This window comes from Sturnus vulgaris, chromosome 10 (genome assembly GCF_052056855.1).
Source record: "Sturnus vulgaris isolate bStuVul1 chromosome 10, bStuVul1.hap1, whole genome shotgun sequence".
Lineage (NCBI taxonomy): Eukaryota > Metazoa > Chordata > Aves > Passeriformes > Sturnidae > Sturnus > Sturnus vulgaris.
The window spans coordinates 15,379,736-15,405,568 of record NC_142252.1 but is presented as its reverse complement, the minus strand read 5'-3'; the positions used below and the strand labels follow the sequence as shown (position 1 = coordinate 15,405,568).

Here is a 25,833-nt window from a genome sequence, read left to right as displayed (position 1 = left end):
AGTCATTATTTTTTTTCTCTTCCCTCCTTTAATTGTTGAAGCTGTTTTTAATCCCTGACCATAATAAAGCCACACTGTTAACACAAGCAGCGGGGTAGCTGAAATTGCAGCTGTACTACAAGCTCTGCTTTTAATTTCAGGCTGTTATTAATGAGGCTAGAAACTTTCCCTTCCCCCAGCTGAGTTTTGACTGTGTGTCTTCATCCAAGCTGCTCCATTCTGTGCTTCAGAGCATCCCTGACTCCATCTGGGTATAACAGGTGAAGGCTGAAGACTGTTTTCAGATGTCATAAAGAGGTTTCTGGCCAGTGTCCTTCCCTTTTCCTCGTGCAGGCAGCTCTGTAGAGGTGGAGGATTGGGAGCAGGCAGCGGTAGGGGCTGGGACAGAACCTCCAAAGAGAGAGTGGCAATGGGGAACTGCAGCCCAGAGTTGCTAGTGCTGGGAAGGAGATGGAATTTCACATGCTTGACAGAGGTGGGAGGTCAAGATAGGGTGGTTGGATAGATTTGGGTTGCTTGTGAGTTTCTGCCCCTGCTTTGGTCCTAGGGCCAAGCATGAGGGGCTCTGAGGTTGGTATTGCCTTCCCATGGGGCAGCACCCATCACTCTCCATAAAGGGAAGGTTATGTGGTGGGTGTCTTTTTCTCTCCCTTTTGCTCCTGAGTGCCCACAGGAATAGTCTGTTGTTTACAGAAGAAGCAGTAATGGCAAAAAGGTTTTATGTTTTTGGAAGGTAGTACTGTAATTGCATTTGGGATATGGAAATCCCAGTCTGTTGCTGAAATTAGTGCAATAGACTCAAATTTAGGGATTGTCAGGACTCTAGGAAAAATTCCCAGCAATTGGCATCTCTAAAGTGCAATCCCACACTCCTGTTTACAACCTGTGTGTGTTAGAGAGGATGTATTTCTCTGTGGCCAAAGGCATGTAGTCCTCCCAGCCTCAGGTGTGTGCACTCAAGGCCAGGTTGGCTTTTATTTCCTGTGCAAGTATTACTTGAGTAGTGCAAACCTGTGAAACAGCCCTTTAGGACTGTAGCTGCAACAGTCTCTAGTTTTTAAGTTAACCTCCCCCCCCCCTTCCCTGCAGTGTAATAAAGGTAATTACTGCCTGTGCAGTGCATGTGTTTGTGGCTCTGCAGGAGCACTTGCTGGGCTGGTCTCATTCAGCTGGCTCCTGTTTGGATCCTGCATCCCCAGACTGCAACATCTGAGCCTGACTCTCCATGGTGTATGCACTAGCCCTTTTCCTAGATGGATTTATTGGATTTCCAGTAAAGACAAACAAAGTCTGAGGTCTAACGGTGCTGAGCAGGCAGCGCTGCACTCCCTGGTCCAGCCTGCTGTGCTCAGCTCCTTATACGGCCAAAAAAAGGAAGAGGGAAAGAGGGCGCAGTGTGAATACCAGACATACGATGCATTCTTCCCAGCTGCAAACTTGGAATTCGTTTTTCCCTGGAAAGTGGGCCCTCTGTATATCCATTAATTCAGGCTCTGTACTGTTGAGCAGGAAGAGGGAAGCCAGCATTGAGCTAGCTCCGAGCAACGCTCAATTGTCTTGTGTAAAGGAATTTCTTTTCTGTGAGGTTTTTTCTTGCTTTGGTGGGAGACAGAGGTGGGATGAGGAATAGGAGAGGGGGCTGAGTTCTCTTAAAGCTCGCTCTGACTTGGCAAGCTGCAAGCAGATAGACTGCAATTACATCTATTTTTCTTCATCTAAAAATCAATTTGATTCATGATTAGCCTCTGTCTTTAAATGATATTTTCCCTGAATAGCATCTTCCGGTTAGTGGGAGGCAGAGGGGAGGTAAGGCAATCGATCCTGTTGTTTCATTCATAATCTGGCTTTCAGCCCCTGTTCTTTGAATCACTGTGGGCATGAATGGCTCTGCTTGGGCTGGAAGTACAGCACACAGGTTCTATATCTGTTGGATATGGGCCCTGATATCTCCAAGTGGGCCTGGGTTTCCAGAGCACTGGTTTGTTTTCTTGGGTGCAGCTTTTGAGAGCTTGAATGCGGAAGGTCAGGCCAGTCCCTCGTCTCTCCTGGTCTGTCACTGGTTCATAGTGTGCCAAGGCACTGGCAGCTGTACTGCCATGGCAAGTGTGGTGGTTTCCTAGATTGTTTGGAAACCACATTGTGAACTGGAAGCCACAGCAGGGTGAATCCTGGTGCTACCTGTGCCCTGTCAGCTTGCCTGCCTGCCAGCACCTGGGGCCATGTTAGCAGGGGCACATCCAGACAGCCCTGTTTGTGCTGTTACCCAAGGGAGAGCTTTTTCAAGACCACAGATGTGTGCATCTGTGGATGCTCTCTGTGTTTCATGGGGGCCAAACAGGTGGGAGAATTGGGCAATTGTCACTCAGCCAAAAGGCATTTGGAAAAAGCAGCTTGACAACCTTGAGTCATGTTTTACTGCCTTGGGATCAGAGTGCCTGGAAAGCAGTTCTCTATTGTCTCTTCACAGGCCTTGTGGAGGTGATGATGCTACTTAATTTCACAAGCTCCTTTCATCTAGCTCCTGCACCGTGCTTTCCCATCTCCAGGATGGGCTGTGACAGCACTTGACTAAGGCAATCTGTGTAGCTTTGTGAGGATTCCATCTGTTTCTCTCCTTGACAGCTGGGTTGTTCCATGTTACTTGCCTTCTTTCTTTCCTGTAAAACCCAGCATGTTATTAGGACCCAAAATAGTAGCTCCTCTGGGCCATGTTGTAATAGGAGGGTGTTTCATGATGACAAGTTCCAGCATTGCATGAAGGCAAAGCCCTTTTATACATGCGAGGAAGTCGCAACAATCTGCTTGCAGGTCATGCATGGCTCAGCTCTTTGAACTTCTACATTGTCAAGTGTTTGCTGTCTCTGTTCTTAGAGACTGTACTTTGCACCAAGCCCTGTAAATTATCTAGCAAGGATAATAAGGGAGTTTGATGGTAGAAGAAAGAGAAATGAATGGCAAATCTATGCTAATGGAAACATCTGTTGAGTATTGTTGTTACTCTTTCCCTATCCATCCTCACATGCCTCCAGAGGTTTTTTAAAGCCAGGTGGAATAGAGACTTAATTTTTTCCTCTGAGTAGATTTTAGGCTCTTGTGTATAGGTTTGGGTTAAAACTGTCAAGTGGTGTTTTTTGGCATTATCTCACATAAGTGCACACTTGAGCATTTTGCTATAAATATGACTTAATGGTGCTCCTTGTTCATTAGCCAGAGATTCACAAAAAAATCGGGTAGTGGGTTTGGTGAGTGTTGGATTTGGGGTCCCTTAATATTTTGGCTGTCTGAATTGTTAATGGTGGTATTGATGTGAATGGTAGCTGCCAGTTGAGAACAGCAGGCTGGCAGTTCTCCATTCCTGTGTCCTCAGATGGGTGTATTGCTTGCAAAGGGCTCTTGGTTGCTGCAGTTACCTGACCTGTGTGCATGGTTTAGGATGATTGTGAGCTTTGTGGGTGCTGAAAAGTTGCAGCTCTCTATCTTGCTTCCATTTCTACTGGATTTTAATGGGTGTAAATTTCCACTGGTTACTTTTCTAATGCAATGAAACACCGAACTGGTGGAGGAGGAGAAAAAGACAGGTGACTGGTAAATATTTATTTAAGCATTGGAATGGTTTTGTTTCCAAGATGTTATCTTCTTGTTGGGAAAAAAAAAAAGTAATTTAATAAACACAAAGCCCCTCCAAGTGTAGGGGAATCCTGTGCTTCTGTTCCTTTTCTATTTTTTTTTTTGTGGTATTGCCTTAAGGTGTCTTACTGGAAGTATGGGCTGTCATTATTAGAGAATCCTGTAAAACAGCTGTAATAATTGCACAATGTTCTTTATTACTGTCAGGTTTATTCATAGACTTTTTTTTAAGACACATGAGGGACTGCCTCTGCACACATCATTGATTTTGCTAATAAAAGCTTATATTTTGATGGTACATTTCATTGAAAAATCATTAACTGCTTCATAAGACTCACAGTATTGTGAGATGGGAATGTTTCCTATTGCCTTGATGGAAAGATTGATCTAGATGGATTTCTTTGATTTCTTAACAGCTACTGGGAAAGGGCACAGGATCAGATGCCTCCTCTCTGCTTCAGTCTCTCTCACCAAGGCTTTTCTTCCTGCAGGGAGTGGAGAAGGTGCTTAAAACCTGTTTGAAATTATTCCAGTGCAAAACATGAGGAGAGGACACCCATTGGACCATGGCCACCATGTTGTCCCTAATGGTCCCTCCATGTGAGGTTCCTACTGGCAGCTGTGACCATTGTTTCTATTCAGGCTATTCAAGGACTGGGGGCAGGTTAAATTTCCTCTATCCAGTATCAGCCAGGACATGCCTGAAAGCCTCAGGCTGAGTTTTTGCTGTCCCTTCTAGCTGAGTTCTTCAAGTGCTTGGATCAGCAGCACATGGTTTTAGATCCCACTGCAAGCCCAGAGCCCACAGAAAGGGCCCAGAGCAAGGTGAATCTGAGAGCCACTCTGGTTTATTTGGCTGTTACAGAGCTTTTCCCCTGTAAGTGTTGGACTGGCAGTCAGAGAGCCACCACTGAGCCAAACTCCAGTCCTGTATTTGGTGGCAATTAGCAGATTTGAGCATGTCCTTCCTTCAGCCAAAAAAACCTGGGAGATGGCACAAGTCTGTATTTTATTGTATTCATTAATTTAGTGAGCCTGTGTGTGTGTTGCGTTTGAGGGAATGTTTAGCGTTTAGGTTTGTAGAGCTGAATCTGATTCCGTTTTACAGGAGACAGCCCAGTTGTCCATAGCAACCTGAAATTGATTTTTCCCCCCTTGCCTGCTGAAAGCTGTTCCCTCTTGAATCATCCCTTTAATTTAATATAGTGAACAGGATGTCCCTGCATGCAGAACCTTTTTTTTAACAACAAGTAACCTAGGAAAAAAAAAAAGTCTTATTTGAACAGCAGCCCTTCCTCTGTCTTTATTGCCACTTGGCATTAGTCCTTGCTGTGCTGTTTCCTTGTGCTTTGTTTCAGGCACTGGAGGATGTTATCAGTATTGGTTAATCACCACTGCTGCCACAGGGGGATGTCCCCCTGCATGCCCTGGCCAACGTGGCAGTAGGTCCCTCTTCGGCATGAGCCCCTTCAGGCTGCCCTGCTTTGTGCTGAAAATTCTATTTTTTGTAGTGTGTGTACCATCAGCCCTGTGCTTTCCCCTGAGGTGTGGTGGTGCCCACGTGTGGCTCTGGCTCGCCTTTTTTTGTGGGTCTCTCCAGTGCAAGCAGTTGACCTGCTTCAGAGGGGGCTGGTTGCAAGGTGTTGGGGAAGAATGGGGAGAGCTGCCTTGCTGTTTTATTCCTATTTGCAAGAGAAATCTATGTCTTTGTCATCTGTGTGGTGCCTGAGGGCTCCAAGGGAGTGATTACCTTGTCAGAGCAGTGCCAGGGATGAGGAATTTGGGACGTTTGTGCTTTTGCTACCTGGAAGAGCACTTGACTACGTTTTGGAAGAACCACAGCTTGTGTGTGGTCAGTGTAGAATGCAACCTCTTTCCACATTTGCTTGCCCCTGGGTTTTGCACAGCATGGCAAGACAGCAGAGATTTTTTCCTGTGTTCTTAGTTCTTGCCCTGCTTGTTGCAAAGCTGCAGAAGGAGGAGGTGTTGCTGGGCTGGGGCAAGGTGTGCCATGGTAGCAGTTGTCCCACCAGACTTGTCCCTGTTGATTGTTCCACACAAAGAGAAGCAAGCTGCTGCTGCAGCCATGCTTGGGCCATTAATACAAATTGCACCAATCTGTGCTGTGAAATGTCTGCCTTTCCTTGGCTTGTTTTATGAAAAGTTAAAGGGAAAAAAAAAGCACATGAAATCAATATGGCAGAGGCTTCAGTTGCATGTTCACCTGCTGTCACTGTGAGATGAAGCCGTGTCACTTGATATGCCTTGTGTATGGCACTTGTTGAGAATATAGCTATTTCATCTCTCTGTTTTTTTTTAATGTCAGTCAAAAATTGGTTTGTTTAATGTGCATCATCTGAACATTGCACTGAATAAGCTACCCAAAAAAGGTTAATCTCCAATTCCGTACTGCTTTTACTGTCGCATCCAACTGCTTCAAAGACAGCGATGGGTGTATCTCTAATGATGACTTCCAGATACAGAGGTAGCATAGGCATCTACTTTTTTCAGGTGCCAAAACTGAGACTTACAAGGCCTGTTTTTTCAGAACATTTCATGTTTTGTAGTGCTGCACATGGTTTTAGTACAAGTCTTGATTAAAGGTTGAACACAGAATCTCAATCCCTGCCTGCTAGTTCTTGTCTCTTCTGGATGCAGTCCTTCTGTATCTTTATTCAGCCACAAAAGGCACAGCAATAAATATGTGGGAAAATTTGATATATGTGACTTTGCTCTTATCATTCAGAAGGTTTATGGCAGAGGCACAAACACGATCTAATCTTTACAAGTGATGCTCAGCTGCCAGACCACAAAGCTTCCTCTCTGGTCTCCTTACCATTGCCTGCCTTGCATGCTCTCTCTCTTCTGAAAACTGAATGAGGGGGAGGAAGCCAATGTCCTGCATGTCTGCAACCTTCTTTTTGACATGACTTGGCTTTCAGACACCAGTAGCATGTAGAGTGGACATTGCTCCAGGTGTCAGTGAACTTCCTTGTGTCTTGTCATTCCTCCCTTCAGCAGGAGTGCTCTCTGCCTGAGAGCTGGGTATGATCTGGCTGAGTTATGCAGAAGTTCCTCGACTGTTGTCTGTAACTTCTGTCAGCGGGATATTTGTAAATTTAAGCGCTTCCTCCCAGAAGTATCAAAGGGACTGAGGCCACTTTCGGCACTGACATGAAAGGCTTTTGCGCACTGGTGCAGCCAGGATTGCCATGGAGAACAAAGGCTTTTGCTAATCGCTTCTAATGCCTTTCAAGTTTATGCCTCATTTTTTCCCCTTTTTCAGATGGCCTCCCAGAGTACTGAGACTTCACTGACTGACTCACCAAATAATTAACCGGAGGAGGACTCAATCTCTGAAACTTTTGAACACCTCTTTTAATTTTCTTGAATAAGCCTCTACTCTGGCCAGGATCCAATTTGTGTAATTACATTTGACCTAACTTAATCCCTTGGCAGTTTCAATTGCATGTGGTAGTTGTCTTGGCTCCCTGTCCTGGGCTGCCATTCAATGCTACTCCATGGTTTTCAACAGCTGTCGTAATTCAGCTGTACAAATGGGTGTATTTTCTTGGTGGAAGCATTCCTTGTATCTCTATCCCTTGCTAAACATCCTTATCTCACTAGTATTTTGGGAGGTAACGTGTCTGATGCTGCAGATGATCTTGCTGAAGTCCTTGGAGCTACTTTCACCTTTAAAGATGGGCATGTATTTAGAGTCTTTTATCAGTTGTCCAACAGACATTTAGAGATTACTTTTTTTCACCTTCAGGCATTTATTGCTCAGTCTCCTCAGCTACTATGTGCTGCTTTAGGGGCGTTATTGGTGCAGGTATTCCTCTTCAGCCTTGGAAACAGCACTTCTGCTATCCAATCAGTGCTAAACAGGAGTGTTGCCTTCCTGTGCTGACAGCAGTTGGGCTGGCTGGCTGTAAGTGTTGGCATTGCTAAGAGTGCAAGTGATGAAGGAAAACAAAAGACCAGGACAGCTGGGTAGGATTACCAAGGATGAAAAAAACATCCCAAGCAGAAACTTGGAGATGGACAAAGTGCAGTAGCCAAAGGTACAGTCAAATGGATGATCCGTGCAAAAGACAAGACACTGAGTTCTTGCATTGGCAACTCCTGAGATGTGCATCTTGTTTTCACAGCAGGTGACAAATTGAGTGTTTCTTGGCTTCAGCCATCAGAAAAGGTGTATTTGCTACAAAGCCACTTGATCCTTTGGGAGCAGGAGCAGCTGCTGTTGAGGGGGACAGGAATTTAGATGAGACGGGGTGCAAAAGGTGATCTACTGCTGAAAGGTGGTGTTGTTGCAAATTGTCCGCTACCATCTAACTGTTTTTCTGAGAGCCTCCAGAAGTAGCATGGCTAATGTATCATTGCTGCTCTCCCTTGTTGCCCGTTATCTTTCATGAAATTTGAGACGTTTTTGTCATTCAAGAACAGTGTTGATGTAAATCCTTTCTTTACCTTTCTATATTGTCACCAAACACTTGGGTTCATGAGAGGTTTCATTTTGCTAAGTAGAACATCCTGAACATCAGGAGGTAAAGAGTATGTTGTGAATACAGAAGGCATTCGTCAGGCCTGACTTTTATGCTCTGGATCTCTCCCATAATTACACTTGTTTAAATCTCAGAGTAGACTGGAAATTTTGCCTCTGTTTTTTCAGTGAAACTTTAAATAAAGTCACCAGTGGTAACATTAAAGTTTGTCCTCTGAGCTTAAAGTTTGGAGCCTTCTGATCTTGATGTGTGCTGGGTATTGCTTTTACCTTGGCAGAACTTTCTGCAAAGTCCATGAACACTTTGTTTTCCTAGAACACAAATTTATCAAACCCTTGTGGTGGTTGTCAGAGAAAATGTGACCAACTCCGAGTGATGGCACATGCTGTATCTACAGTCAGTGATGTTGCTTTTGAAGATCTGTTTGCATGCTAAATAATGGGGTGGGGAAAATTGCACTTCAGAGTTGCTCGTTTTTTCCTTTACTCCTGGACTGGATTCTGCCTGCCATCCTGAAGATAAATCTTTTATTTTTCTTGTTTCAGAGTACTTTGTGTGTGCCTGAATGCATCAGCCTTTGGAGGTGAGCATCTTCCCTTGAAGCAGCCTCGTGATATCCAAGTTCCTGCTCTCTTGGGGTAAGGAAAGATACACACAGGCAGAGATTGAGAATGTGCTGTGAGCAGAAGCAGAATGGGCAAAGAGAGGACAAGCAGCACTGCCTCAACTTGTACATTTTGGAAATAATGAACTTGTCATGGAGAGAGGGAATAAACTAAATCTGTCCACCGTAAATAAAACAAATAATAAACTTAAGTTGCAACAAGGACATTTAGCTGAGGTGTCACTGAATAATCTGCATTAAGGATAGCTGAGTGCTGGAGTGGATCCCCCCAGGAGGTTGGGCAGTTTCAGTCATGCAAAGGTTTTAAGATCAAGGTGGAGGAGCAGTACCATATGTGCTTTTAGAAGAACCAGTCCTTCCATTTGGTGGAAAAATAGACCAGGTGACTTCTGGACAGTTCTACTAGCCCACTGATGATTAGAAATAGGAATATGTGAAATCCTTATCTTAAAAACCTTATTCAAGGCTGATAAGGTGAAAGGCAAAGCTGAGTGTATCTGTGCAGAATGAGCTGCATGGTTTGGTAAAGAGTTGATGCAGCAGCAATTAACACTGGTACCCAGTGTCTTTGTTACCTGAATGGTGATGTTATTCTGGGGGGAAGTATAAGCTCAGGGGAAAGAAGTGGTTTAATCCTCTATTGTTGGCATGCAGTGTAAGCTTGTGGTAAAAACAGGAAGTTGTATCAATTCTGGCTCCTTTGTAGTAAGTTTCTGGGAGTTTGGGTCTCTTCCATGGTCCATGTAAGGGATTTACTCTTACTGTCAGGGGTGTAATCTCATCTGTTTTATTGTGACATGAGAACACAATGCTATAAATATAGGTATGCTGTGCAAAACACAAATATCATGTGGAACACAGAGAGAGAAACAAATGATTACTTTTTCTTTCTTTCCAGTGCTGATTAAGTGGAGGAGAGTTTCATTTTTCTTCTCTTGCTCTTCTGTTCATGTTCTCCATTGTGTTTCTTTGTTTTGTCTTGACAGCAAACACAGCAGGCTTTTCCTGAGTTTAAAAATGCTGGCTCAACAGCTAAGTCTTGAAATTATGTCCTGAAGATGGCTGTTCCTTTAGTTCCCTTACTTCTTCCTCCTTCATCCCTTCCCTGGGAGCTGCCAATGACAAATGGAGCCTGGGCTCAGACAGCCTCCAAGCCGTTGTATGGCAAGAGGGGTGTTCAGGTGCTTTGTCTTCCTTGGTCTGGTTAAGAAGATCAGTGAGATACCTGTCTTACCTTGTAGGACATCTGGAATTCAATAGGAAGTTCTTCAAACCTCTTGTTGGACTTTGGTTTCTCTAAAATTTACATTTCACCCGTAATGTCAGCAAACACTGGTGTCTGCCCTGGAGTTACACCAGTGTCTTATTGTTCCTTATCATCTTCTGCTTAGCAGAGATAAGCTGTTGTGTCTCAGGGGTATGGGGACGTGGAAGAAACTTGCAAATAGCTCTAAGAAATGCAGATGATGTCAAGAAAAAAAATAAGGAATGCCTCTCTGAAGTCACCTTTGTGCTTATTTTTTTCTCTTTTCTTTTTTCCTTCTCTTGAGCTTTTCAGTTCCTGCAGCTATCTGCTCAAATCTTGAAAGCAAAATGCATTCATGGAAAGATACAATTTACTGTGTTCCCCTATGATCTTTTGATCTCAATCAGTCAAATAAATCCAAGACCTTGCAATTCACCTTGTTGCAAGGACGGTTAATAAGTTGAGGGGTTGTGCCAATGGTAGTGATAGTTTTCCAGCCTTGTGTGCTTTTTTTTTTTATTCTTATGCTTTTTTATGGTTCTGACCTTTTGGACTGGTCAGGGTAAGATTATTTCCAAAGAATAGTCCATAAATATGCCTTTCAGGACTGGAGTTAACATTCGAGTATTGCTGCTTAGCAAAAGAAAGCAATATGTCAAAGTTCAATTTAGATTTCCCTGCAGGGCTGAGAATAATGACGAGACTCACTTAACATGGCAGGGATGAGTCCTGCCACCTCTATGGGAGTGGCTGCTGTGTGCAGCACTTTGTAGCTGTGTGCCTGGTTCAATTGTCTGTTGAAATTTAGTGTCTGGCATCTCGTGCTGGGGCTTGCTTGGGGTGGAGGAGCCCTGGATGCATCCCCTGGCTCTTCCAGGTGCTCACTCAATTGGTAGCTTCCCTTGATTTAGCAACTGAGTAGTTGTTTTTTTTTTCCCAAGTGCTGTGCTCCTTGCAGTGCAAATGGGGGTTTGTGGAGCTGCTCTAAGCTCTGTCCTGCAAAGCCACTCTGTTCCCATCCTTGCACTCCATCCAAGCCAGTGTGGATTGCAAGCATGGCTGAAGAGAGCCCACGAGTGTCCTGTGGTGTTTTGTGTTGTGTCCTGTGGTGTTTTGTGTTGTGTCCTGTGGGTTACCTGCTGTGATCTCTGAGCCCTTTGGGAATCCCAGATTTCAATGGAAAGCCAGTTGGGTTTCCCCTGCTGTGACTATTCATGAAAACAGTTCCTAGATATCTCTCACCTAATGTTTGCCACCACGGAAGAGTGCATCATCCAGTGGTAAGAATCTTGCTTTACTGTCTTGTCAGGAAATATCATGGTGGTTATTGATGTTTTTGCTGTCCTGTCAGCAGAATTGACTCCTGTGGGTGAGAGCAGCATGAGGAGTGAAGCTGGAAACCAGCAGCTGCTATTTAGGCATTAACCTGCAGCATTTGAAAGCTACACAGTCCATTTTGTACAAATGGTCTCTTTAGAGCCTGGTCATGAATGTAAGTATAGTTTGTCTGAAGAATGTGGCTCTTCTGAGTTTATTTTTTCTTCCTTCTGTAGATGAGAAAGTCAAGGTGCTGAAGACCACTTGAATTTTATTCACAGGAAGTTCATGGCAGTGGAGCCCTGAGGCAGGGTCTGAAAGCCATGAGTTTGGCCAAAAAATCCCAGTAGAAAAAGCCTACATGTGGTGAAAAAAAGATGCCATTAATTGAGAAAGCAGACTGGGACTAGGAGGTGAAATAAAGGTGCAAAAAGCAATACAGCTTGTGGAAATTCAGAGAACATCTCCATGCCAGGCCCCTGTGACAGCTCAGCAGCTCTTGGTCCAAATTAGCAGTGCTGTAACTTGCAGTGAGGTGGATGGGTGTAGTTCCCTGTCAGCACTGGCTGAAAAGCTTTGGAGTAAAATAATTAAATTTGTCTTTAGGCCTATCTTAATATCCAGAAGTAATTTCTCTAGCACCTGTAAATAACTGAACCCTTTGCTGGATTTACCTGCCTTGCACATGAAAGGAGAGCATATGGGGGAAATAGGTAAGAGGGTGGCAGAGAAGAGCCTTTGTTGTGTGGTGTCACACCCTCACAAGCCTGGTGGCCATGCCAAGAGTTGGGGACAGCTGTCCCCATCCCCACAGAGAGCTGCCATCCTCCAGGTGGCAAAGGAAAAGCCCTCCAATGTGCAGGAGTTTTGCATGTTCCAGAAGGCAACACTCTCTTTTCTAATTCCAAAAGGGACTGGCAATTAGCAGCAGGGGTAATAGCCACCTGGAATTAAATTCTGTGGAAGCATGAGAAATAGTAGGGTATATTTGGAAATATCTATTGCATATATATATTCCTCTTAAGAGAAACATGTTGGAGGTGCCATATCCATAAATACTAATAAGGCTGTTTGATTCCAATTTTCAGGTAAGATTAACATTTTATTGAGTATTATATCTGTCACATTCAATGCTTTAGTGTACCATCCTCTCAGGCTTATTAGCATAATTGCAGTGCTTAAGCAACAATAAAAAATTCAACAGTAAAATAGCGGTTAGCACAGGCAATTTGTTATCAAAAGCTTTTACTTAAGGACAGCTTTTGAGCATATTTATTATCCAGTTAGGGCTATACATTATTTTTATTTAGAAAAACAAGAGGGAAGCAATGCAGGAGTATTTTTTCTCTTCTAGTGTCTAAATCAGAAGGCCTGAGAATTGGTCACTGCCTTTTTCTCTTTTTTAGAATCACCCAGCAAATTCACTTGGAGTGGGGAGGCAAGATAACAAAACAGACTTGGGTCTGGAGCAGGGTTGTGATGTTAATAACTAAGCAGAACAATTCCGTTAAATTCTGACTGGAGCGTCCTTTCAAAATTCCCTCATTGCATCCTGGGCTCTGACGATACTGTCCTTTGTCTGTGGCTGATGGCACTGTCACTGGGGGAGTGCAGGGGCAGGGGTGGCCCAGGCTCACAGCCTAGAGGTGGCTGCAGCCCAGGATGCAGTGCAGCTGTTGGGGTGATGCTCCCACAGATGAGGGGGGGGACCGGACAGGACCTGCAGGAAAACAAACTTTGATGTCAGTAGTGGTTGTCTCTGAGGCTGGAGCAGAGGAGCGTGGCCTGTGACAATGCTGTACACCCCTCCTCCTTTCTGTTCTCACTTTGAGGACTCTTAGGGGAGCAGTCCTTTTGCTGAAAAGCTGTACTATAGGTGTGAATGCACATGTTTGTGTGCCAGCACTTGCTCGTGCACATACAAAGACTCTGTTGCCAGCACGACAAGATTTTGTATGAGTGTTTAAATTTTCAGGACATTTTCTGTGTGTAGTTGTACCTCATAAATGGAGAGGTATATGAGTTTTAAACAGCACAGGAGGTCCTTAGACTAGGAAGTCCATCAAGAAAAGCACATGGGATTGGCAAGAAGAAGACTGCTGCTGTGATTGCTTGTGATTCCTTTGCTGGTAGAGGCTTTTTACAGACCCTCTCTTTGCTTGTATTTGCTCTTCCAACATCCTTCAGCCTTTCCTTGAGTTGTCCTTGTTCCCCAGATCTGTGCTCACCTTCAGCATCCTCCCTGTCACTGCAGTCTTGGTGCCTCTCCTCCCGTGTGTTTTTCTCATTTTTCCTTATTCTAGGAGACCTCCTTTGCCTTGTGCTGCTTTTTCAGAGGTCACTCTTCCATCTTCTTGATGGATGACTTAACTGAGGGCCTGTTGTTCTGTCATTTTGGTGGTACCCAAAGCCCAGCATCTGCCGCAGCCCTGGTGATGCCTTGACTGGGCTCAGTTTGGATAAGCAAGACAGGTAAACTTGTCTGGTGTTCTTGCTCCCATTTTAGCTGGTGTCTCAGCTCACTGTGAGGAGAAGTGAAGGCAGCACTGCTGCCCCGGGGAAGAAGCTTGTGTTCATAGTGAAACAGGATGTGTAAGCAGGTTGTAGGAATTGGGAAGGGAGCACATGGAGACAGGTGAAACTAAACTGGGCACATATTAGAGAAGTGATGTGCTTGTGGGGTCCTCTTCACAAACACCCTCTTCTGTGAATGTGTGAAATTTGAAAGGAGCTAGTTGTTTCAGATCCTTTTTTTTTTTTTGAAAGGGGTAAAAAACCCAATGTTATTCAGAGATAAATTTTATGTTTCGGATTCTGGGGTAGCTGTGAGTCTTTTGTTGGTACACAGCTCACTCTCATGAAACTGCCCAGCACTGCATGGTGTTTAGACTTTCTTTCAAACAGAGAATGTGGTGATGCTCCTGAGACTGTGAATACACAGAAACTGACTGTGGAGAGCTAAACTTTGTGGGAACTTTGCTCTTGGTGGAAATTTGACTGTGATTTGAATTGCAGTCTGCTCCATGATCACCTCAAGCAACGAGGGGACCCATTGCTGCTGTCTGAGGAACAAGCAGGTTCCTGCTGCTCCCCATTGTTGCTCCTTCTGGCTCAGCTCATCCGGCTTTAGTAGCCCCCAAGGCAACTGAGCATCTCCCGCTTTCATTTGGCCTTGTAGCTGGGCAGTGCTGAGTATCTTCTGTGCACAGCCAGAGGGTTCCACATCCATGGCAGGAGCTGAGGGACCAGGGCAGGTGTTTCCTTGGGGTGTTGACATGGCCAAGGGCATTTCCACGTGGCTTCTACCTGAGATCTAGAGCCATCCAGCATTTTAGGCAGAAAGGGTCATGCAGGTCTTTCGTGCAGCTCCTGGCTCAAGGCAGGGTTGGCTTTAAGGTGGGATGAGATTGCTCAGAGCTTGCCAAGCCAGTGGTGGCCTGCTGTGGCCTTAAGGGGTGATGATGGTGTCTGTCCTGGTAACAAAAAGACACCTTATGTAGGGCTCTGTAGGCTGTACTCTGGTGCCAGGGTAGTGGAGCAATGATTTTTCTGTGAGAGGGTCCGTGTGGAGAGTTGAGACAGAGTCTGAGCATTGGCACAGTGATTCCTACATTAAATTCCCCTTGTGAAGTGGGGAATGCTGAGCCCAGCTCTGTTGGGATCTGGCTACCACTGCAGCTGCTGGTGACACTGCACAGCTCTCCTCACCGTGATGGGGAGGGATGGGGAGGAGAGGGTCTGTGGCTGGAGACCAGTCCACATGTGAACATGTCCTCCCCGGGGAGGAAAGTGCCTGCATGCTTCTTGTGGGGAAAATATGGCTGAAAGAATTTAGCAGTGATCAATGTCATAAAAAATACTTATGCTGGAATTTGTAAAGCCTGGAACATCTGTTCTCAACAGTGCTTTGATCACGTTGTGAGGCTTTTAAAATGATACTTCCATGAATTAAGTGAGATCCTTATGGCTGCAGGATTCCTTTCAGTGCCCTTTTTCATGGAGCAAAAAGGCAAATTTCACAGGGAACATTACATGACTTGAAACACATATTTTAATGGTTAGTATCAACCAAACAATGTTTTATTAGGTGCTAGAAAAATGTTCCAGTTCCATACCCCAGGAAGCAAAGCACTCCCATTTACTTTTTTAGCTTATGGGAGCTGTGCTTTGAAAAAAAAATCAAGAATTCTTTGCTTGTATGTTACTGTATTCAAAACCAAACCAAACATGGTGAAATGAGCTTAAACATTTTGAAGTTGTTGTCAGAAAAGGTCCTTTTTGGGTTTTGTTTCCAGGCAGAGCTGCAGACGAGGCAGAGGATCTGTGTGTTTTCTGAGGGACCCACAGCAAAGAATGGCGAGACAGTGGTGATTTACTTTCCTCAGTGCACTGCCTTGGATTGAGCAGCTTTTGGTCGTTTGCTTTTCTCTGAGACTTGTGCTTTCCCCATTCCTGGTTGTTTTAGCAGGCTTCTGCCTCCTGCCCTTCCAGCAGCTGCTAATTTGGGGCTGGAATATTGTGATGCCAAAAAACTTTGGTGATCTGAGGAGTGGGGAGCGTGGAGTGCCCTCACGGCAGCTCTTTGTAGTGTCACACCTGGCAGGAGGATTTCTGCTCCTCTGCCTTCCTGCTACACGTAGGGAAAAGAGTGTCTCCTGGGCTGTTTGCAGGAACAGCCTGTAGGACAAGAGAGGCAGCAGGAAGGAGGGAGAAACTAAAGAAGAGATGTGGAACAAGGGTGGGTCTCCTCCTGTGCTACGCTTGTGTGTTCACACTTGAGAAATCCTTTCCTGCTGCTGCAGCCAGCAAGTCTGGCAGCCTGGGCAAGGCTCCTTGCTCCCATCTCGCCTTCCCTGCCTGGGATGAATGAATGAATGAATGGACCTGTGTGTGACCCCATGGCTCCACCCAACAATGAGAAGCCTGGGAAACTTAATTGTTTCTTCATTTAAAGACTGTCCAAACTGTGAAAGGAGGAAAAGTTATGGTCATAAACAGCAGAGGAGGAATATGGATGAGCTTTCTAGTAAGGTTCTGGGTGTCAGGGGTTAATTTACGAAAACTAAATTGTTTAATTCCTCCAGCACCCAACAGGTGAACAGGCGGCTTATTGCTGTGACATATCCATTTATAGCAGTTTTCCTTTGCTAACACCTGTGACTCAGTTCTGTTACATACTTATGCTGTCTGTTAATTATTTACCAGTGATTTACAAGTACACAGTGCAAATAAAATGCTTTTATGCAGGAGACTGCATTGTACACACAGGATTCCTGGGAATTAGGGCACTGTACAATCCCATCAACATCCTTGAAGTTCTAATGGAGGAGTCCTTGTATGTACCCTTGCCGTCCAGAACTGGCACTCAGAGAGGCTGTGATGTTAGTGAAGGGCTTACTACACATAGGGCTGTGGTATATGAGAGGATCTGTGTCCTTTGCTTCCTTGCAGATAGATTTTTGCCATTTTAAATTACTTTCTTCCCCCTCAACAAAGGCTCATTCTTCCTCATAAGTAATGGCAGCAGCAAACTGTTTTTAAAAAAATTCCCACAGCACGATGGGCTTTTTTAAAAAAAAAAAAATAAAATAGTATAGAAGTCAAGTAGCAGATAGAGTTCTGACTCAGCTCATAACTTACAATCCTATGCTATTTCTGTAACATTTTTAGCTTATGACCAAATTTTTCTAATATTAGGACATAGCCATAGAAAGTGTGTCAGTCCCTGGCTGCCAGAACCTGTCACTGTACAGAATATATACACTTCTGAGCAAGTGTGCAGGAGCAGGCCAGTGAGTTGTCTCTTGTGGTTTTAAATTGCTGAAAGTTTTTTTTTTTGTTCTTTCCTTGTCTGTTTTTTTTTTTTTTTTTTTTTTTTTTGGTTGATCTGCTTAGCAAACAGAGTTGTGCAGAACAACATAGCTGCTTTTTATTTCTCACGCAGTCAGGCATTGAGCTCCCACCCCCAGCTCTGCGTTGTGCAACTGGAGTTGCTTTGCTGGGAGATTTTTTAGCCAGTGCAAACTGTTCTAAGTCAATTCAAGCTGTATCAACTGTATGGATTTTATGGAAGTTGAGGATCTGGTCATACAGCTCGTGGTTTTAGTGAGGAAGAAGTTTGGGAGATGTTGTCCCATTCTAGGCAGGCAAGAAAATACATGCAAAGTTTCTCTAACCTCAGGGAAAGCGTGTGTGAACAAATAAGTATCTCTGTTGCAGAGAATGCAATTTCTGAGGAAATCCCAAAGTTTATGAGTAGGATTTTTTATAGGTTCAGATCTGCTGTAGTTTCAGACACTTAAGGACACTTAAAATAATGAAACTCCAGACAGTCCAGCTACACATGCACAACACACAGCAGCAAAGCCATCCTTGTGTTTAGCACTGCTGATCAGCTTGCTAATGCAACATCTGCTCTGGGATTTTGCATTTAATTTTTGTCTGGATAATAAAGAGGAATGCAGGGCTAATGATCTGTGTCCTGTTTCCCTTCAAAGTGCTTTTATTTACTCTTTGTGGCTGCTTTTCATGGTTCTTTGCAGCAGCCCTAAAATGTCAACTGACCTGAAGAAATCGACAATGGTTGCCTAAAAAAATGCAAAAGAAAAGAGAGGAAGGATGTTGCTTTCTAGCTTTTCATGTGAGCACCTTGTAATCAGACTCCCTTTGATTAAGTAACCAGTGAAGCCTATTCATGTGTACTCCAATTAAAATTTAATGAAGCAAGAGGATGTATTTGTATATGCTGACTAATGCAGGAGGAATAGATTCCTGTAACTCTGCTCTGCAAGCCCTTTCCTTTGCCATCAGGGCTGGATTTACTAGAAAGCTCCTCAGCAGCTGTGGACCTCTCCTGGCACGAGCAATCCTCACGAGTCTGGGCTCTTGTGCTCGCAGCAAGAGCTGATGATGTCCTGAATGTGGACGAGCACTGCTCTTCTGTAGGACACAGCCTTGTCAATGAAGCCCAGCTTGGCTGATTGCAAGGGCTGAGACAGGGCTTCTGCTCTCCTGTGCTCCATTGGAAAAGATCAGGGAATTGCTGGATGTGTGTGCTGTATCTGTCCTGGTATGAGCTGGATGAATGGAGCAACACGTATCAAGAAGGGTTGCCCTGTGGACCCTGATTTTTAAGTAGGAAACTGATGTTCAAGAGGAGTCTGTGTGACAGCAGTGACAGTGTCAGAAAGCAGCCAGGCTTTTAGTGCCTGTGCCTTTGCCATGGGTTTATTGGGCAGTTGTTGGTACCTGTGTTCCCGAAGGGAAATGGGCCTGCTTTGCAGAGCATTTTGTTTTTAACATCACAGGGAGCACACAAACATCTATGTGGACAATGAAACGACCTGCCAGGAGGGGTGCAGAGGCTTGCTTAATTTGACACTGTCTCCATCTCTTCCCATGTGTTTCTACCTCTGAGGCAGCTGCAGAGCTCCTGCATCACCTTGCACCCAGGGTTGGAGAAGTAATATGAAAAGATCTCACCTGCTCGTTACACAGTGTTCTGTGGCTTCAGCTTTGTGCAGGGACTGATGTCCCTCCTCTGGAGTGGAATGTGGCAGTGGGGTGATGCTGCCTGCACAGCTATGTTAAATGCCATTTTTGGACAAGCAATGAAAGATCCTGCTGTATCCACTCACAGCAATGGGCTGGGCGACAGAACGGAAATGCCATGGTGGAATTTGCCTTTGCTGCTGACCCTTGCATGACATTCAAGAGCTCCTCATCACCAGACCTTTGTTTTGCCTTACCCAGAATACAAAGCAGTGTTTCATTGGCATGGCTGGCTGTTTTCCTTCTGTCTTGACTCAGTGGCAGAACTGTAGCAAGCTTTCCAGAGACAGGCTGAGTTTTCCAGTTATCATCTGCTTCAACCCCAGTTCCGTCCTGCCAAGGCTCTCACTTGTGCTGTTGCAGTGAAGTGCTCAAGAAGCCTTCAAATGGAGATGCAGCTCTGGAGCTGAGATCTTGGCCTTCATTTTTGGCCTGGAAAGCTGCTCTTGGAACAGTAAGCATGAGATTTCTCTTGAAACCTTCTTTGTATGCCTTTCTGAAGAAATAGCTGGAAGGAGAAGACCTGTCAGTTGAGGTCTAAAAGAGAAACCTATTGGCTCTGAATACACTGGGGACATTATTTAAGGTCAGTTGATCTGTGAGAAGGCACAACTTATCTAATGCAGCCTAAGGTTAGTTATGCAACAGACAGGCTGTTCTTTGTTGTGAAGAACAACTTCAGTGTGTGCCTGTGAAAATCAAAAGTCTTGCTGAAGGCGTGTTGTGTTCTGGCTGGAAGCTATTGGGTGTCCTCTTCTAGTGATTTTCCTTCTGTAGCAGATTAGCATCACGGAAAGGTTTCCAGTAGGAAAGGCACTCGGCCCTTGCAGGGTGGAGCTGTCAGCAGATGTGTGCTCTGGTGGGTGCTGGTGTATGTGGTATTGTTTCAGACCAGCTTTTACTTCTGTCTGTTCTCCCTTGTGCATCTCTGTGTCATAGACCAGGTCACTGGATTTTCTAGATGCCTATGCAGGGCAGTATTTAAAAGAAAACATTGCATAAAGAGTGTTTTCTGACGTCTAAAGAATTTTTTATTTATATTGGTTTGAAATATGACATTTGCAGTGTGTTGGCTGCATGGCACTCCTTTCATGGTGAACCTTTCTCTCCCCATCATCTCCTATTAAACATGCTGCCTGTGAATCAGCAAATAGAGGAAAGGGTATTCTTTTCTTTTAACGTAGAATTGATCTCCTGTGCCTTGTGGGGTAGGTAAGGATGAGCAGTTCTGGGTAGGCATTTTTGGGTTTGAATCTCTGTGTACAGTGAAAAATGATTTATTTCTCATAAGCATGATATCCAGCAAGATTGCCTGATATGCTCATGGATTGTCTTAATTCTGTACTTTTGATTTGTGTGGTATGTACAGGAAGGTTTAGCATTTGCAAAATGAGAATATTTTAACCAGCTTTGCACAAATACTGGTCCTGCATTGTTTGTTAGCTGGGCAGAACTGTGGGGTGGTGGAAATAATCAAATACCTTGACTTGATTTTTTTTTTTTTTTTGAGGACTTTATGTAAAAGATGGAAAAATTAAACCTTAAAAGGAAATAACGAAGGTGGATAGTCATAAAATGCTGTTTTTTCTCGAAGTTCGACTTCATTTATAGACACTTTGATGAAACCCTTATTGTCTGTGATGGAAAAGTGATGACTCTGATGTGGTGTGACAGTGGGGGAGCAAACTGGGGTGGCTGCAGCAGTCCCTGGTTTAGATGCCTCAGAGATGCAGATGCTCTGAGCTCAGTGGGAGTGTTCCCATCTCCCTTGATGCAGTTTGGGACCAGAAGGGTTCTCCTGACTTGCCTCTTGCTCTGAGAGCCTTTCTGTTCTTGTAAGCTTGCTTTGAAATACACTCAGGTGTTGCAGTTAATAAGAAATTTCCTCTGCTTTGCAAAGATCAGTCTCTGCCTTTCCCCTTCTCAGCATCCAAAGTGATTAGCAGTTCCTGTGAGTCCCAGCCTATGGATTTTATGAAGACCCCTGACAGCCAGGGGTGATTGTGTTCTCCCTGAGTGTTTCCTAAGTAGGAGCAAATCAATGCATGAAGGGGCGCTGTGCCTGACATCTATTAATTACACTGTACCCTTATATCTAACACACTAGAAGAGGGTCTGAAAGTCAGCCCCCTATGCCCTGGCTAATTTATAGGGAAACAAATGGATACAAATTAATTGAACTGGCTAAAAAAAAAAAAAAAGAAGGGAGTGTTTGTTTGGTAGTTATAATTGGACAGAGCAGTTGTAAACTCAAGTACAACATACAGCAGTGTGAGATACTTGGTTGTGGCAGCCCCCTGAGTGGTCCCACCACCCCTACTAAATGCTTGGGGATAAAACACTTCTGCTGTTAATGCTGCATCAAATGAAGGCATTGTGGAACATGCCTGGGGCAATGGGCTGGGGGATAATTATTGTGTGCTTCCCTTAAATGAGCTGATTTTGAAGCTTTACCATCCTGACTTTTGCAGCACACATTCAGCTGAGTATGACATCAGTGTTAAGAGCCGTGGCACTTGTGGTTAAGGCCTTGGGATTCCTTGTATTTACTTTCTAGGGAACTAAAATTCAAAGCAGCTTTTATGGCTGTCATGACAATACTGTCAGTTTCAAAAGAGGTGGTTAAATGTGCATTGACCTTTAACTAATAGGCCATATCCTATTTTCTGTGTGTTTCCAATTAGGAGAAGTATGCTACGAATTTTTAAAAGAAATCGTTAAAAGACAAAAGTTACTTAACTGTAAGACTTCTGCTTTTTTCCCAAAATAAAAATAGTGAATTTTTGTCTTAGTGCAGAAGGTTTCATACGACTACTACTATAAGCTGGAAATCAAGATTTAATAATAGCACGTACCATCTGCCACCAGTGGTGAAAGAATAAGAATGAACCCTTGACTGCTGTAAGCACTTTTAATTTACAGCTTGGAGTGAGGTTGCAGGGCTTCACATCCCTCCATGGAGGAGAGGATGGGATTCTTAGTTACCACTGCTGATTCTCTTCCTGAGCTGTTGGGATTTTTGCACTATAAATTGCAAGTGCAGGATCTTGTTCTTGCTTTGTGTGTGGTATTGTGCCTTCAGAGTAAAATACAGGAGGGTACTGACTATATCAGGCTTGACCCAGCTCTTCTGAAGCCAGACACTTGTTACCAGTAGAAGCTGAAGCAGCTCTGGGGGAAGCCCAAAACAAGTTTTTTCACGTGTTTTGATGGTGGTGGGAGGTAATGGGCACATCTGGCTGAAAGGGAGAAGGATCTCTCCCCATGCTGCTTCTTAGAGACCACGTCCCTCCTCCTTATTTTCCTGGATATACGCTGCAAAATAATTTAATATCTTTGTTCCTAAAACTTGGGCTCATTTTCATAAGCCATGGTGGATCTTTTGCTATCTTAGAAAAAGCAGAGCATATTTTTCCACTTTTTAAAATGTACTTTGCTAAATAGGTATTTTTGTCAAATTGCAGTTTCCTCCAAAACATAATTCTTTATATAGAAAATGGGATTCCACCTCTCCTAGACCTTTGCTAACAGCTGTTCTGCTAGCTAAATGTCACTGAATTAAAACGAAACAAAAATAAGAATATGATGGCTTTGGATAGATTTTAGTTGACTGTTTCGGTCCTAGGTAGAAGTAATCCTGCTCTCTTCTGAATATGGGGATATTCTGGGAATTACTACCCTGCTATTTTACACTGCAGAGCACTGTGATAGTGCAGCATTTCTGGAAGGCTGTGTCTAAGATGTACATGGCTTTTGCCAGCCCAGAGAAGTGCTGGGGCAGCCCTATGGACACTGAGTGTGCTGCTGTTTTTGGCAACAGTCTTTAGAGCTGACCTATAACCAAGTTGATGCAATGGGATAGTTTCAGGTTGGGGTGTGTAGGAAAAGGGGACCTGTGCCAGCCTTTTGAAGGTTGCTTTGATTTGTTGCTGGGCACAGTGAGGACTCCTGGGGTATTATCTGAGGATTAAGTGCAACATTAAACATTGGAGCTCGCTTGTCAAAGAAAGGGCAGGTTATCAAAATATGATTTATAACCAGCAGTTTACTACTAGCTAGAGTAATTAATATGGAACATGATGGGGCCCATCATTAATGTGCTTTGTTGTCTCAGCTTGCATGACTGCTGATGGCAAGGCCGGCTTCTGAGGCTAATGAGGGACAGGGAAGAAAGAAATCTGTGCTGCTGTTAGCTGATGGTAGTATCTCTCCAGGTCACACACTGTACCGTGCATTGCATCTGATCACAAATCTCAGCCAGACATACCTGTCCAATAAAGGCTGCTTTCCCAAATTCTTGCTTAGAAAGACAAGAATTACTGTTTATGCCAAGGTCACTGAGAGCCAGTGACAAACTGTCAGCGTTGGCATGGGGAAGACGATGCACAAGCTGGTCTGGAGGATGAGGAGAAGTCTTGTTAGGGGTCCAAATCCCACTCGGGTTATCGATGAGGGAAGGCAGTTAATCTCCAGTGGTGGTGATTTGTGAACTTGTCCGAGGCAGGAGAAAAACGGAAGAGGCTTTTCCAACATTTTCTCATGGCCAAACGCCCAGATGAGGGCAATGACTGGTGCTGTGCTGCTGATGGGAATCTGCTGGCGAGGAGCTTGTGGTTGATTTGAGATTGGTCCCACTTCCTGATAGCCCATCTTGAGCTGCCTGAGAGCTGTGTGACTTCAGCAGAAGTTTTATTATCACGCTAGTTTCCAGAGAGATGTTTGGAGCCATTCCCAGCACTGGGTTTAGCTGCAGCAGCAGCTTGAGCTCCTTTCTGGTGTTCTGGTGAAGGGTAGGGCAGCTGATGGCTCTCCTAAGGTGTGCCAAGAGATCATGTTTAAATAAACAAAGCTGTTCCCATGGTCTGTTTGCTGTATCAAGTCCGGGTTTACCTGTATTCCAAAGACAGAGCCTGTCCAAATTTGAGAAATACCTGAGGCTGGAGGGATGCAGTTTGCAGTCAGGTCTCCTGCATGAAGATACAGCAGTGGGGAAACCAAGTGCCTTTGAAATTTGGCATGCTTGAGCCCTATGGTCATCATGGTCATCAATTATGACCATGATTTAGAAGAGTATTTTTGGCTTACTCACCCTTACTTTAAACATTTTGGTTAAACTTTCTGACCTGCAGCTGCCCACAGTGGCAACACCTAACTGAGGCACTTTTACAGCACAGTGTGGTGTACCTTATTTTATTGAGCATTGCCCAAATAGTTGAGAAGAATGTCTTTTTAAAGAGTCTTGTGATAGTCCAGATTTAGCTGCTGATATTTCCCAAGAGCATCAGGGCTGTCTGCAGGATGACTTTAAGGTTTCAGCAGTTCTGCTTCAGCTAGAACCAGGTAAGCAGTAGTCTCATGGTCCTCTTTGTACATCTCTTCCAAACATGTCTTTCTTGGTATGTTTGGTGATCTAATCGGATACATTCATTTCATGTTAAGATGGCATGATAAATGGTACATTTGCCAGTTTCATTTCCATGGCCTTGGTTAGGATGGTTTTTGCTGTATGCATTCAGTCATCCCTGCTGCTGACTGTAAGGGGTTGGAGGGATGTGTCTTGTGGGGGATTATATACAATCATCATGTCCTTTTTTATACATCTTAACACTTGACCTCCTTACTTTATCCCATAAAGGAGTCTCTTGAACATTGACTAATCCCACTGGGATTTATGAAGTGTGCCTGAAAGCCAAGTCCTCCCTGGGTGGGTGCAAAATGCATCAAGGAGTTTGAATATTTGTGTCCTGTCTTGCCTGAATTAATCTAAGTCGAGGCAGCTGGGTGACTGGGTAGTGCAGTGTAATACCATCATTATTAAATTAATGCCAGATAGGGCATTATGTTTTATGACCATTAACAATATTTGTATGCAAACTACGAGGCTGGCCAGAGAGATGCAGAATGGGGCATCACTGCTAAGTGGAGACTCTTCAGTGTGTGCATTTAGTAGGTTCAGACTACAGAATTGATGACTCAATACAGAGTTGAAAACCTTGCTGCTACTGCTTTTCTCTGCTTCTTCAGAAATATTTAGTATTCTAGTTGGTTTTAGATTTTTGTTGTTGAACTGATGTTTGTGCTGCAGCAACAGGAGAATTTTCTCTTTAGGCCCTTCAGTATATTTGACAAAGATACATTTCTTTGAGAGCCACAGGGAGAGCACAGTCAAAGATTGTGGAGTAGAGTACATGGCCAGAAACAACTATCTGGAAATTAACATTTCTGGCTAAAATATCAGTGCTCTTGTCTGTTGTGGAGAGGGCCAAAATGCTATAAATCGCTTAGTTTGGTTTGATGCTAGAACCAGTAGATTACCCATTCCCAGTAATTGCAGTGTCCTTCCCATTTGGAGGGTTCTTCAGAATTTTTTGCTAGAATTAGATTCGTGCTTTGCAGAGGTAGGAGCAAATTTTAAATATTTTGAAATCTTTTGAAAATAATAGCAATCTCATCACAACAAATAGCACAATAGTGATGTATACACCGTGGTTCAAGTATTGCTTAATAATCTTTACCCACTGTATGTGGTGCCTTGGGCCTGTCAGCGTGAATTTCAGTGGAATTCTAATTGCTTTTCCAAACATAAAAATAGTCCTTTTCCCCAAAGTAAGGTTTGTGTTTGCTGCCTCATATGTCTGTATAGACAGACATATGCATAGGTAGACTTGGTAGCAATAGTCATGTCTTGGGTGGTTTCATGCTGTATTAATGAGGAGTGTGTTGTCAGCAAGTTTTCCAGTATTTGTTAAAGGTTTGCACGGGTAATAAAGTCTTGTTGGGAAAATTGATCTAATTTTGAGATTGAGAGGTGTGAGAATAAAAGGTGCTTTACTGTAAATTGTAGGTAGGTAACAACAGAAACTCGAATATTAGAAGAAACTGAGTATCGCACAAACCACACACTTTCACATCACTAAAACAAGAGCTGTGCTCACACAGAAACATGAACCTCTTTGCAA

The 25,833-nt window shown here is 44.0% G+C and overlaps 1 protein-coding gene across 5 annotated transcripts in view; it reads left to right on the top strand.

Moving 5' to 3' along the window:
* The window catches only part of LPP (LIM domain containing preferred translocation partner in lipoma), a 331,939-nt gene that overhangs the window by 53,284 nt on the left and 252,822 nt on the right, over positions 1-25,833 (top strand). For 4 of the 5 annotated variants that reach the window (XM_088170914.1, XM_088170913.1, XM_088170912.1 and 1 more), the window contains one exon: positions 8,681-8,773. The gene's annotated coding sequence lies outside the window, so the exon portion shown is untranslated. The remainder of the gene's footprint in view (positions 1-8,680; positions 8,774-25,833) is intronic. The other variant, XM_088170915.1, reaches the window with a different exon arrangement.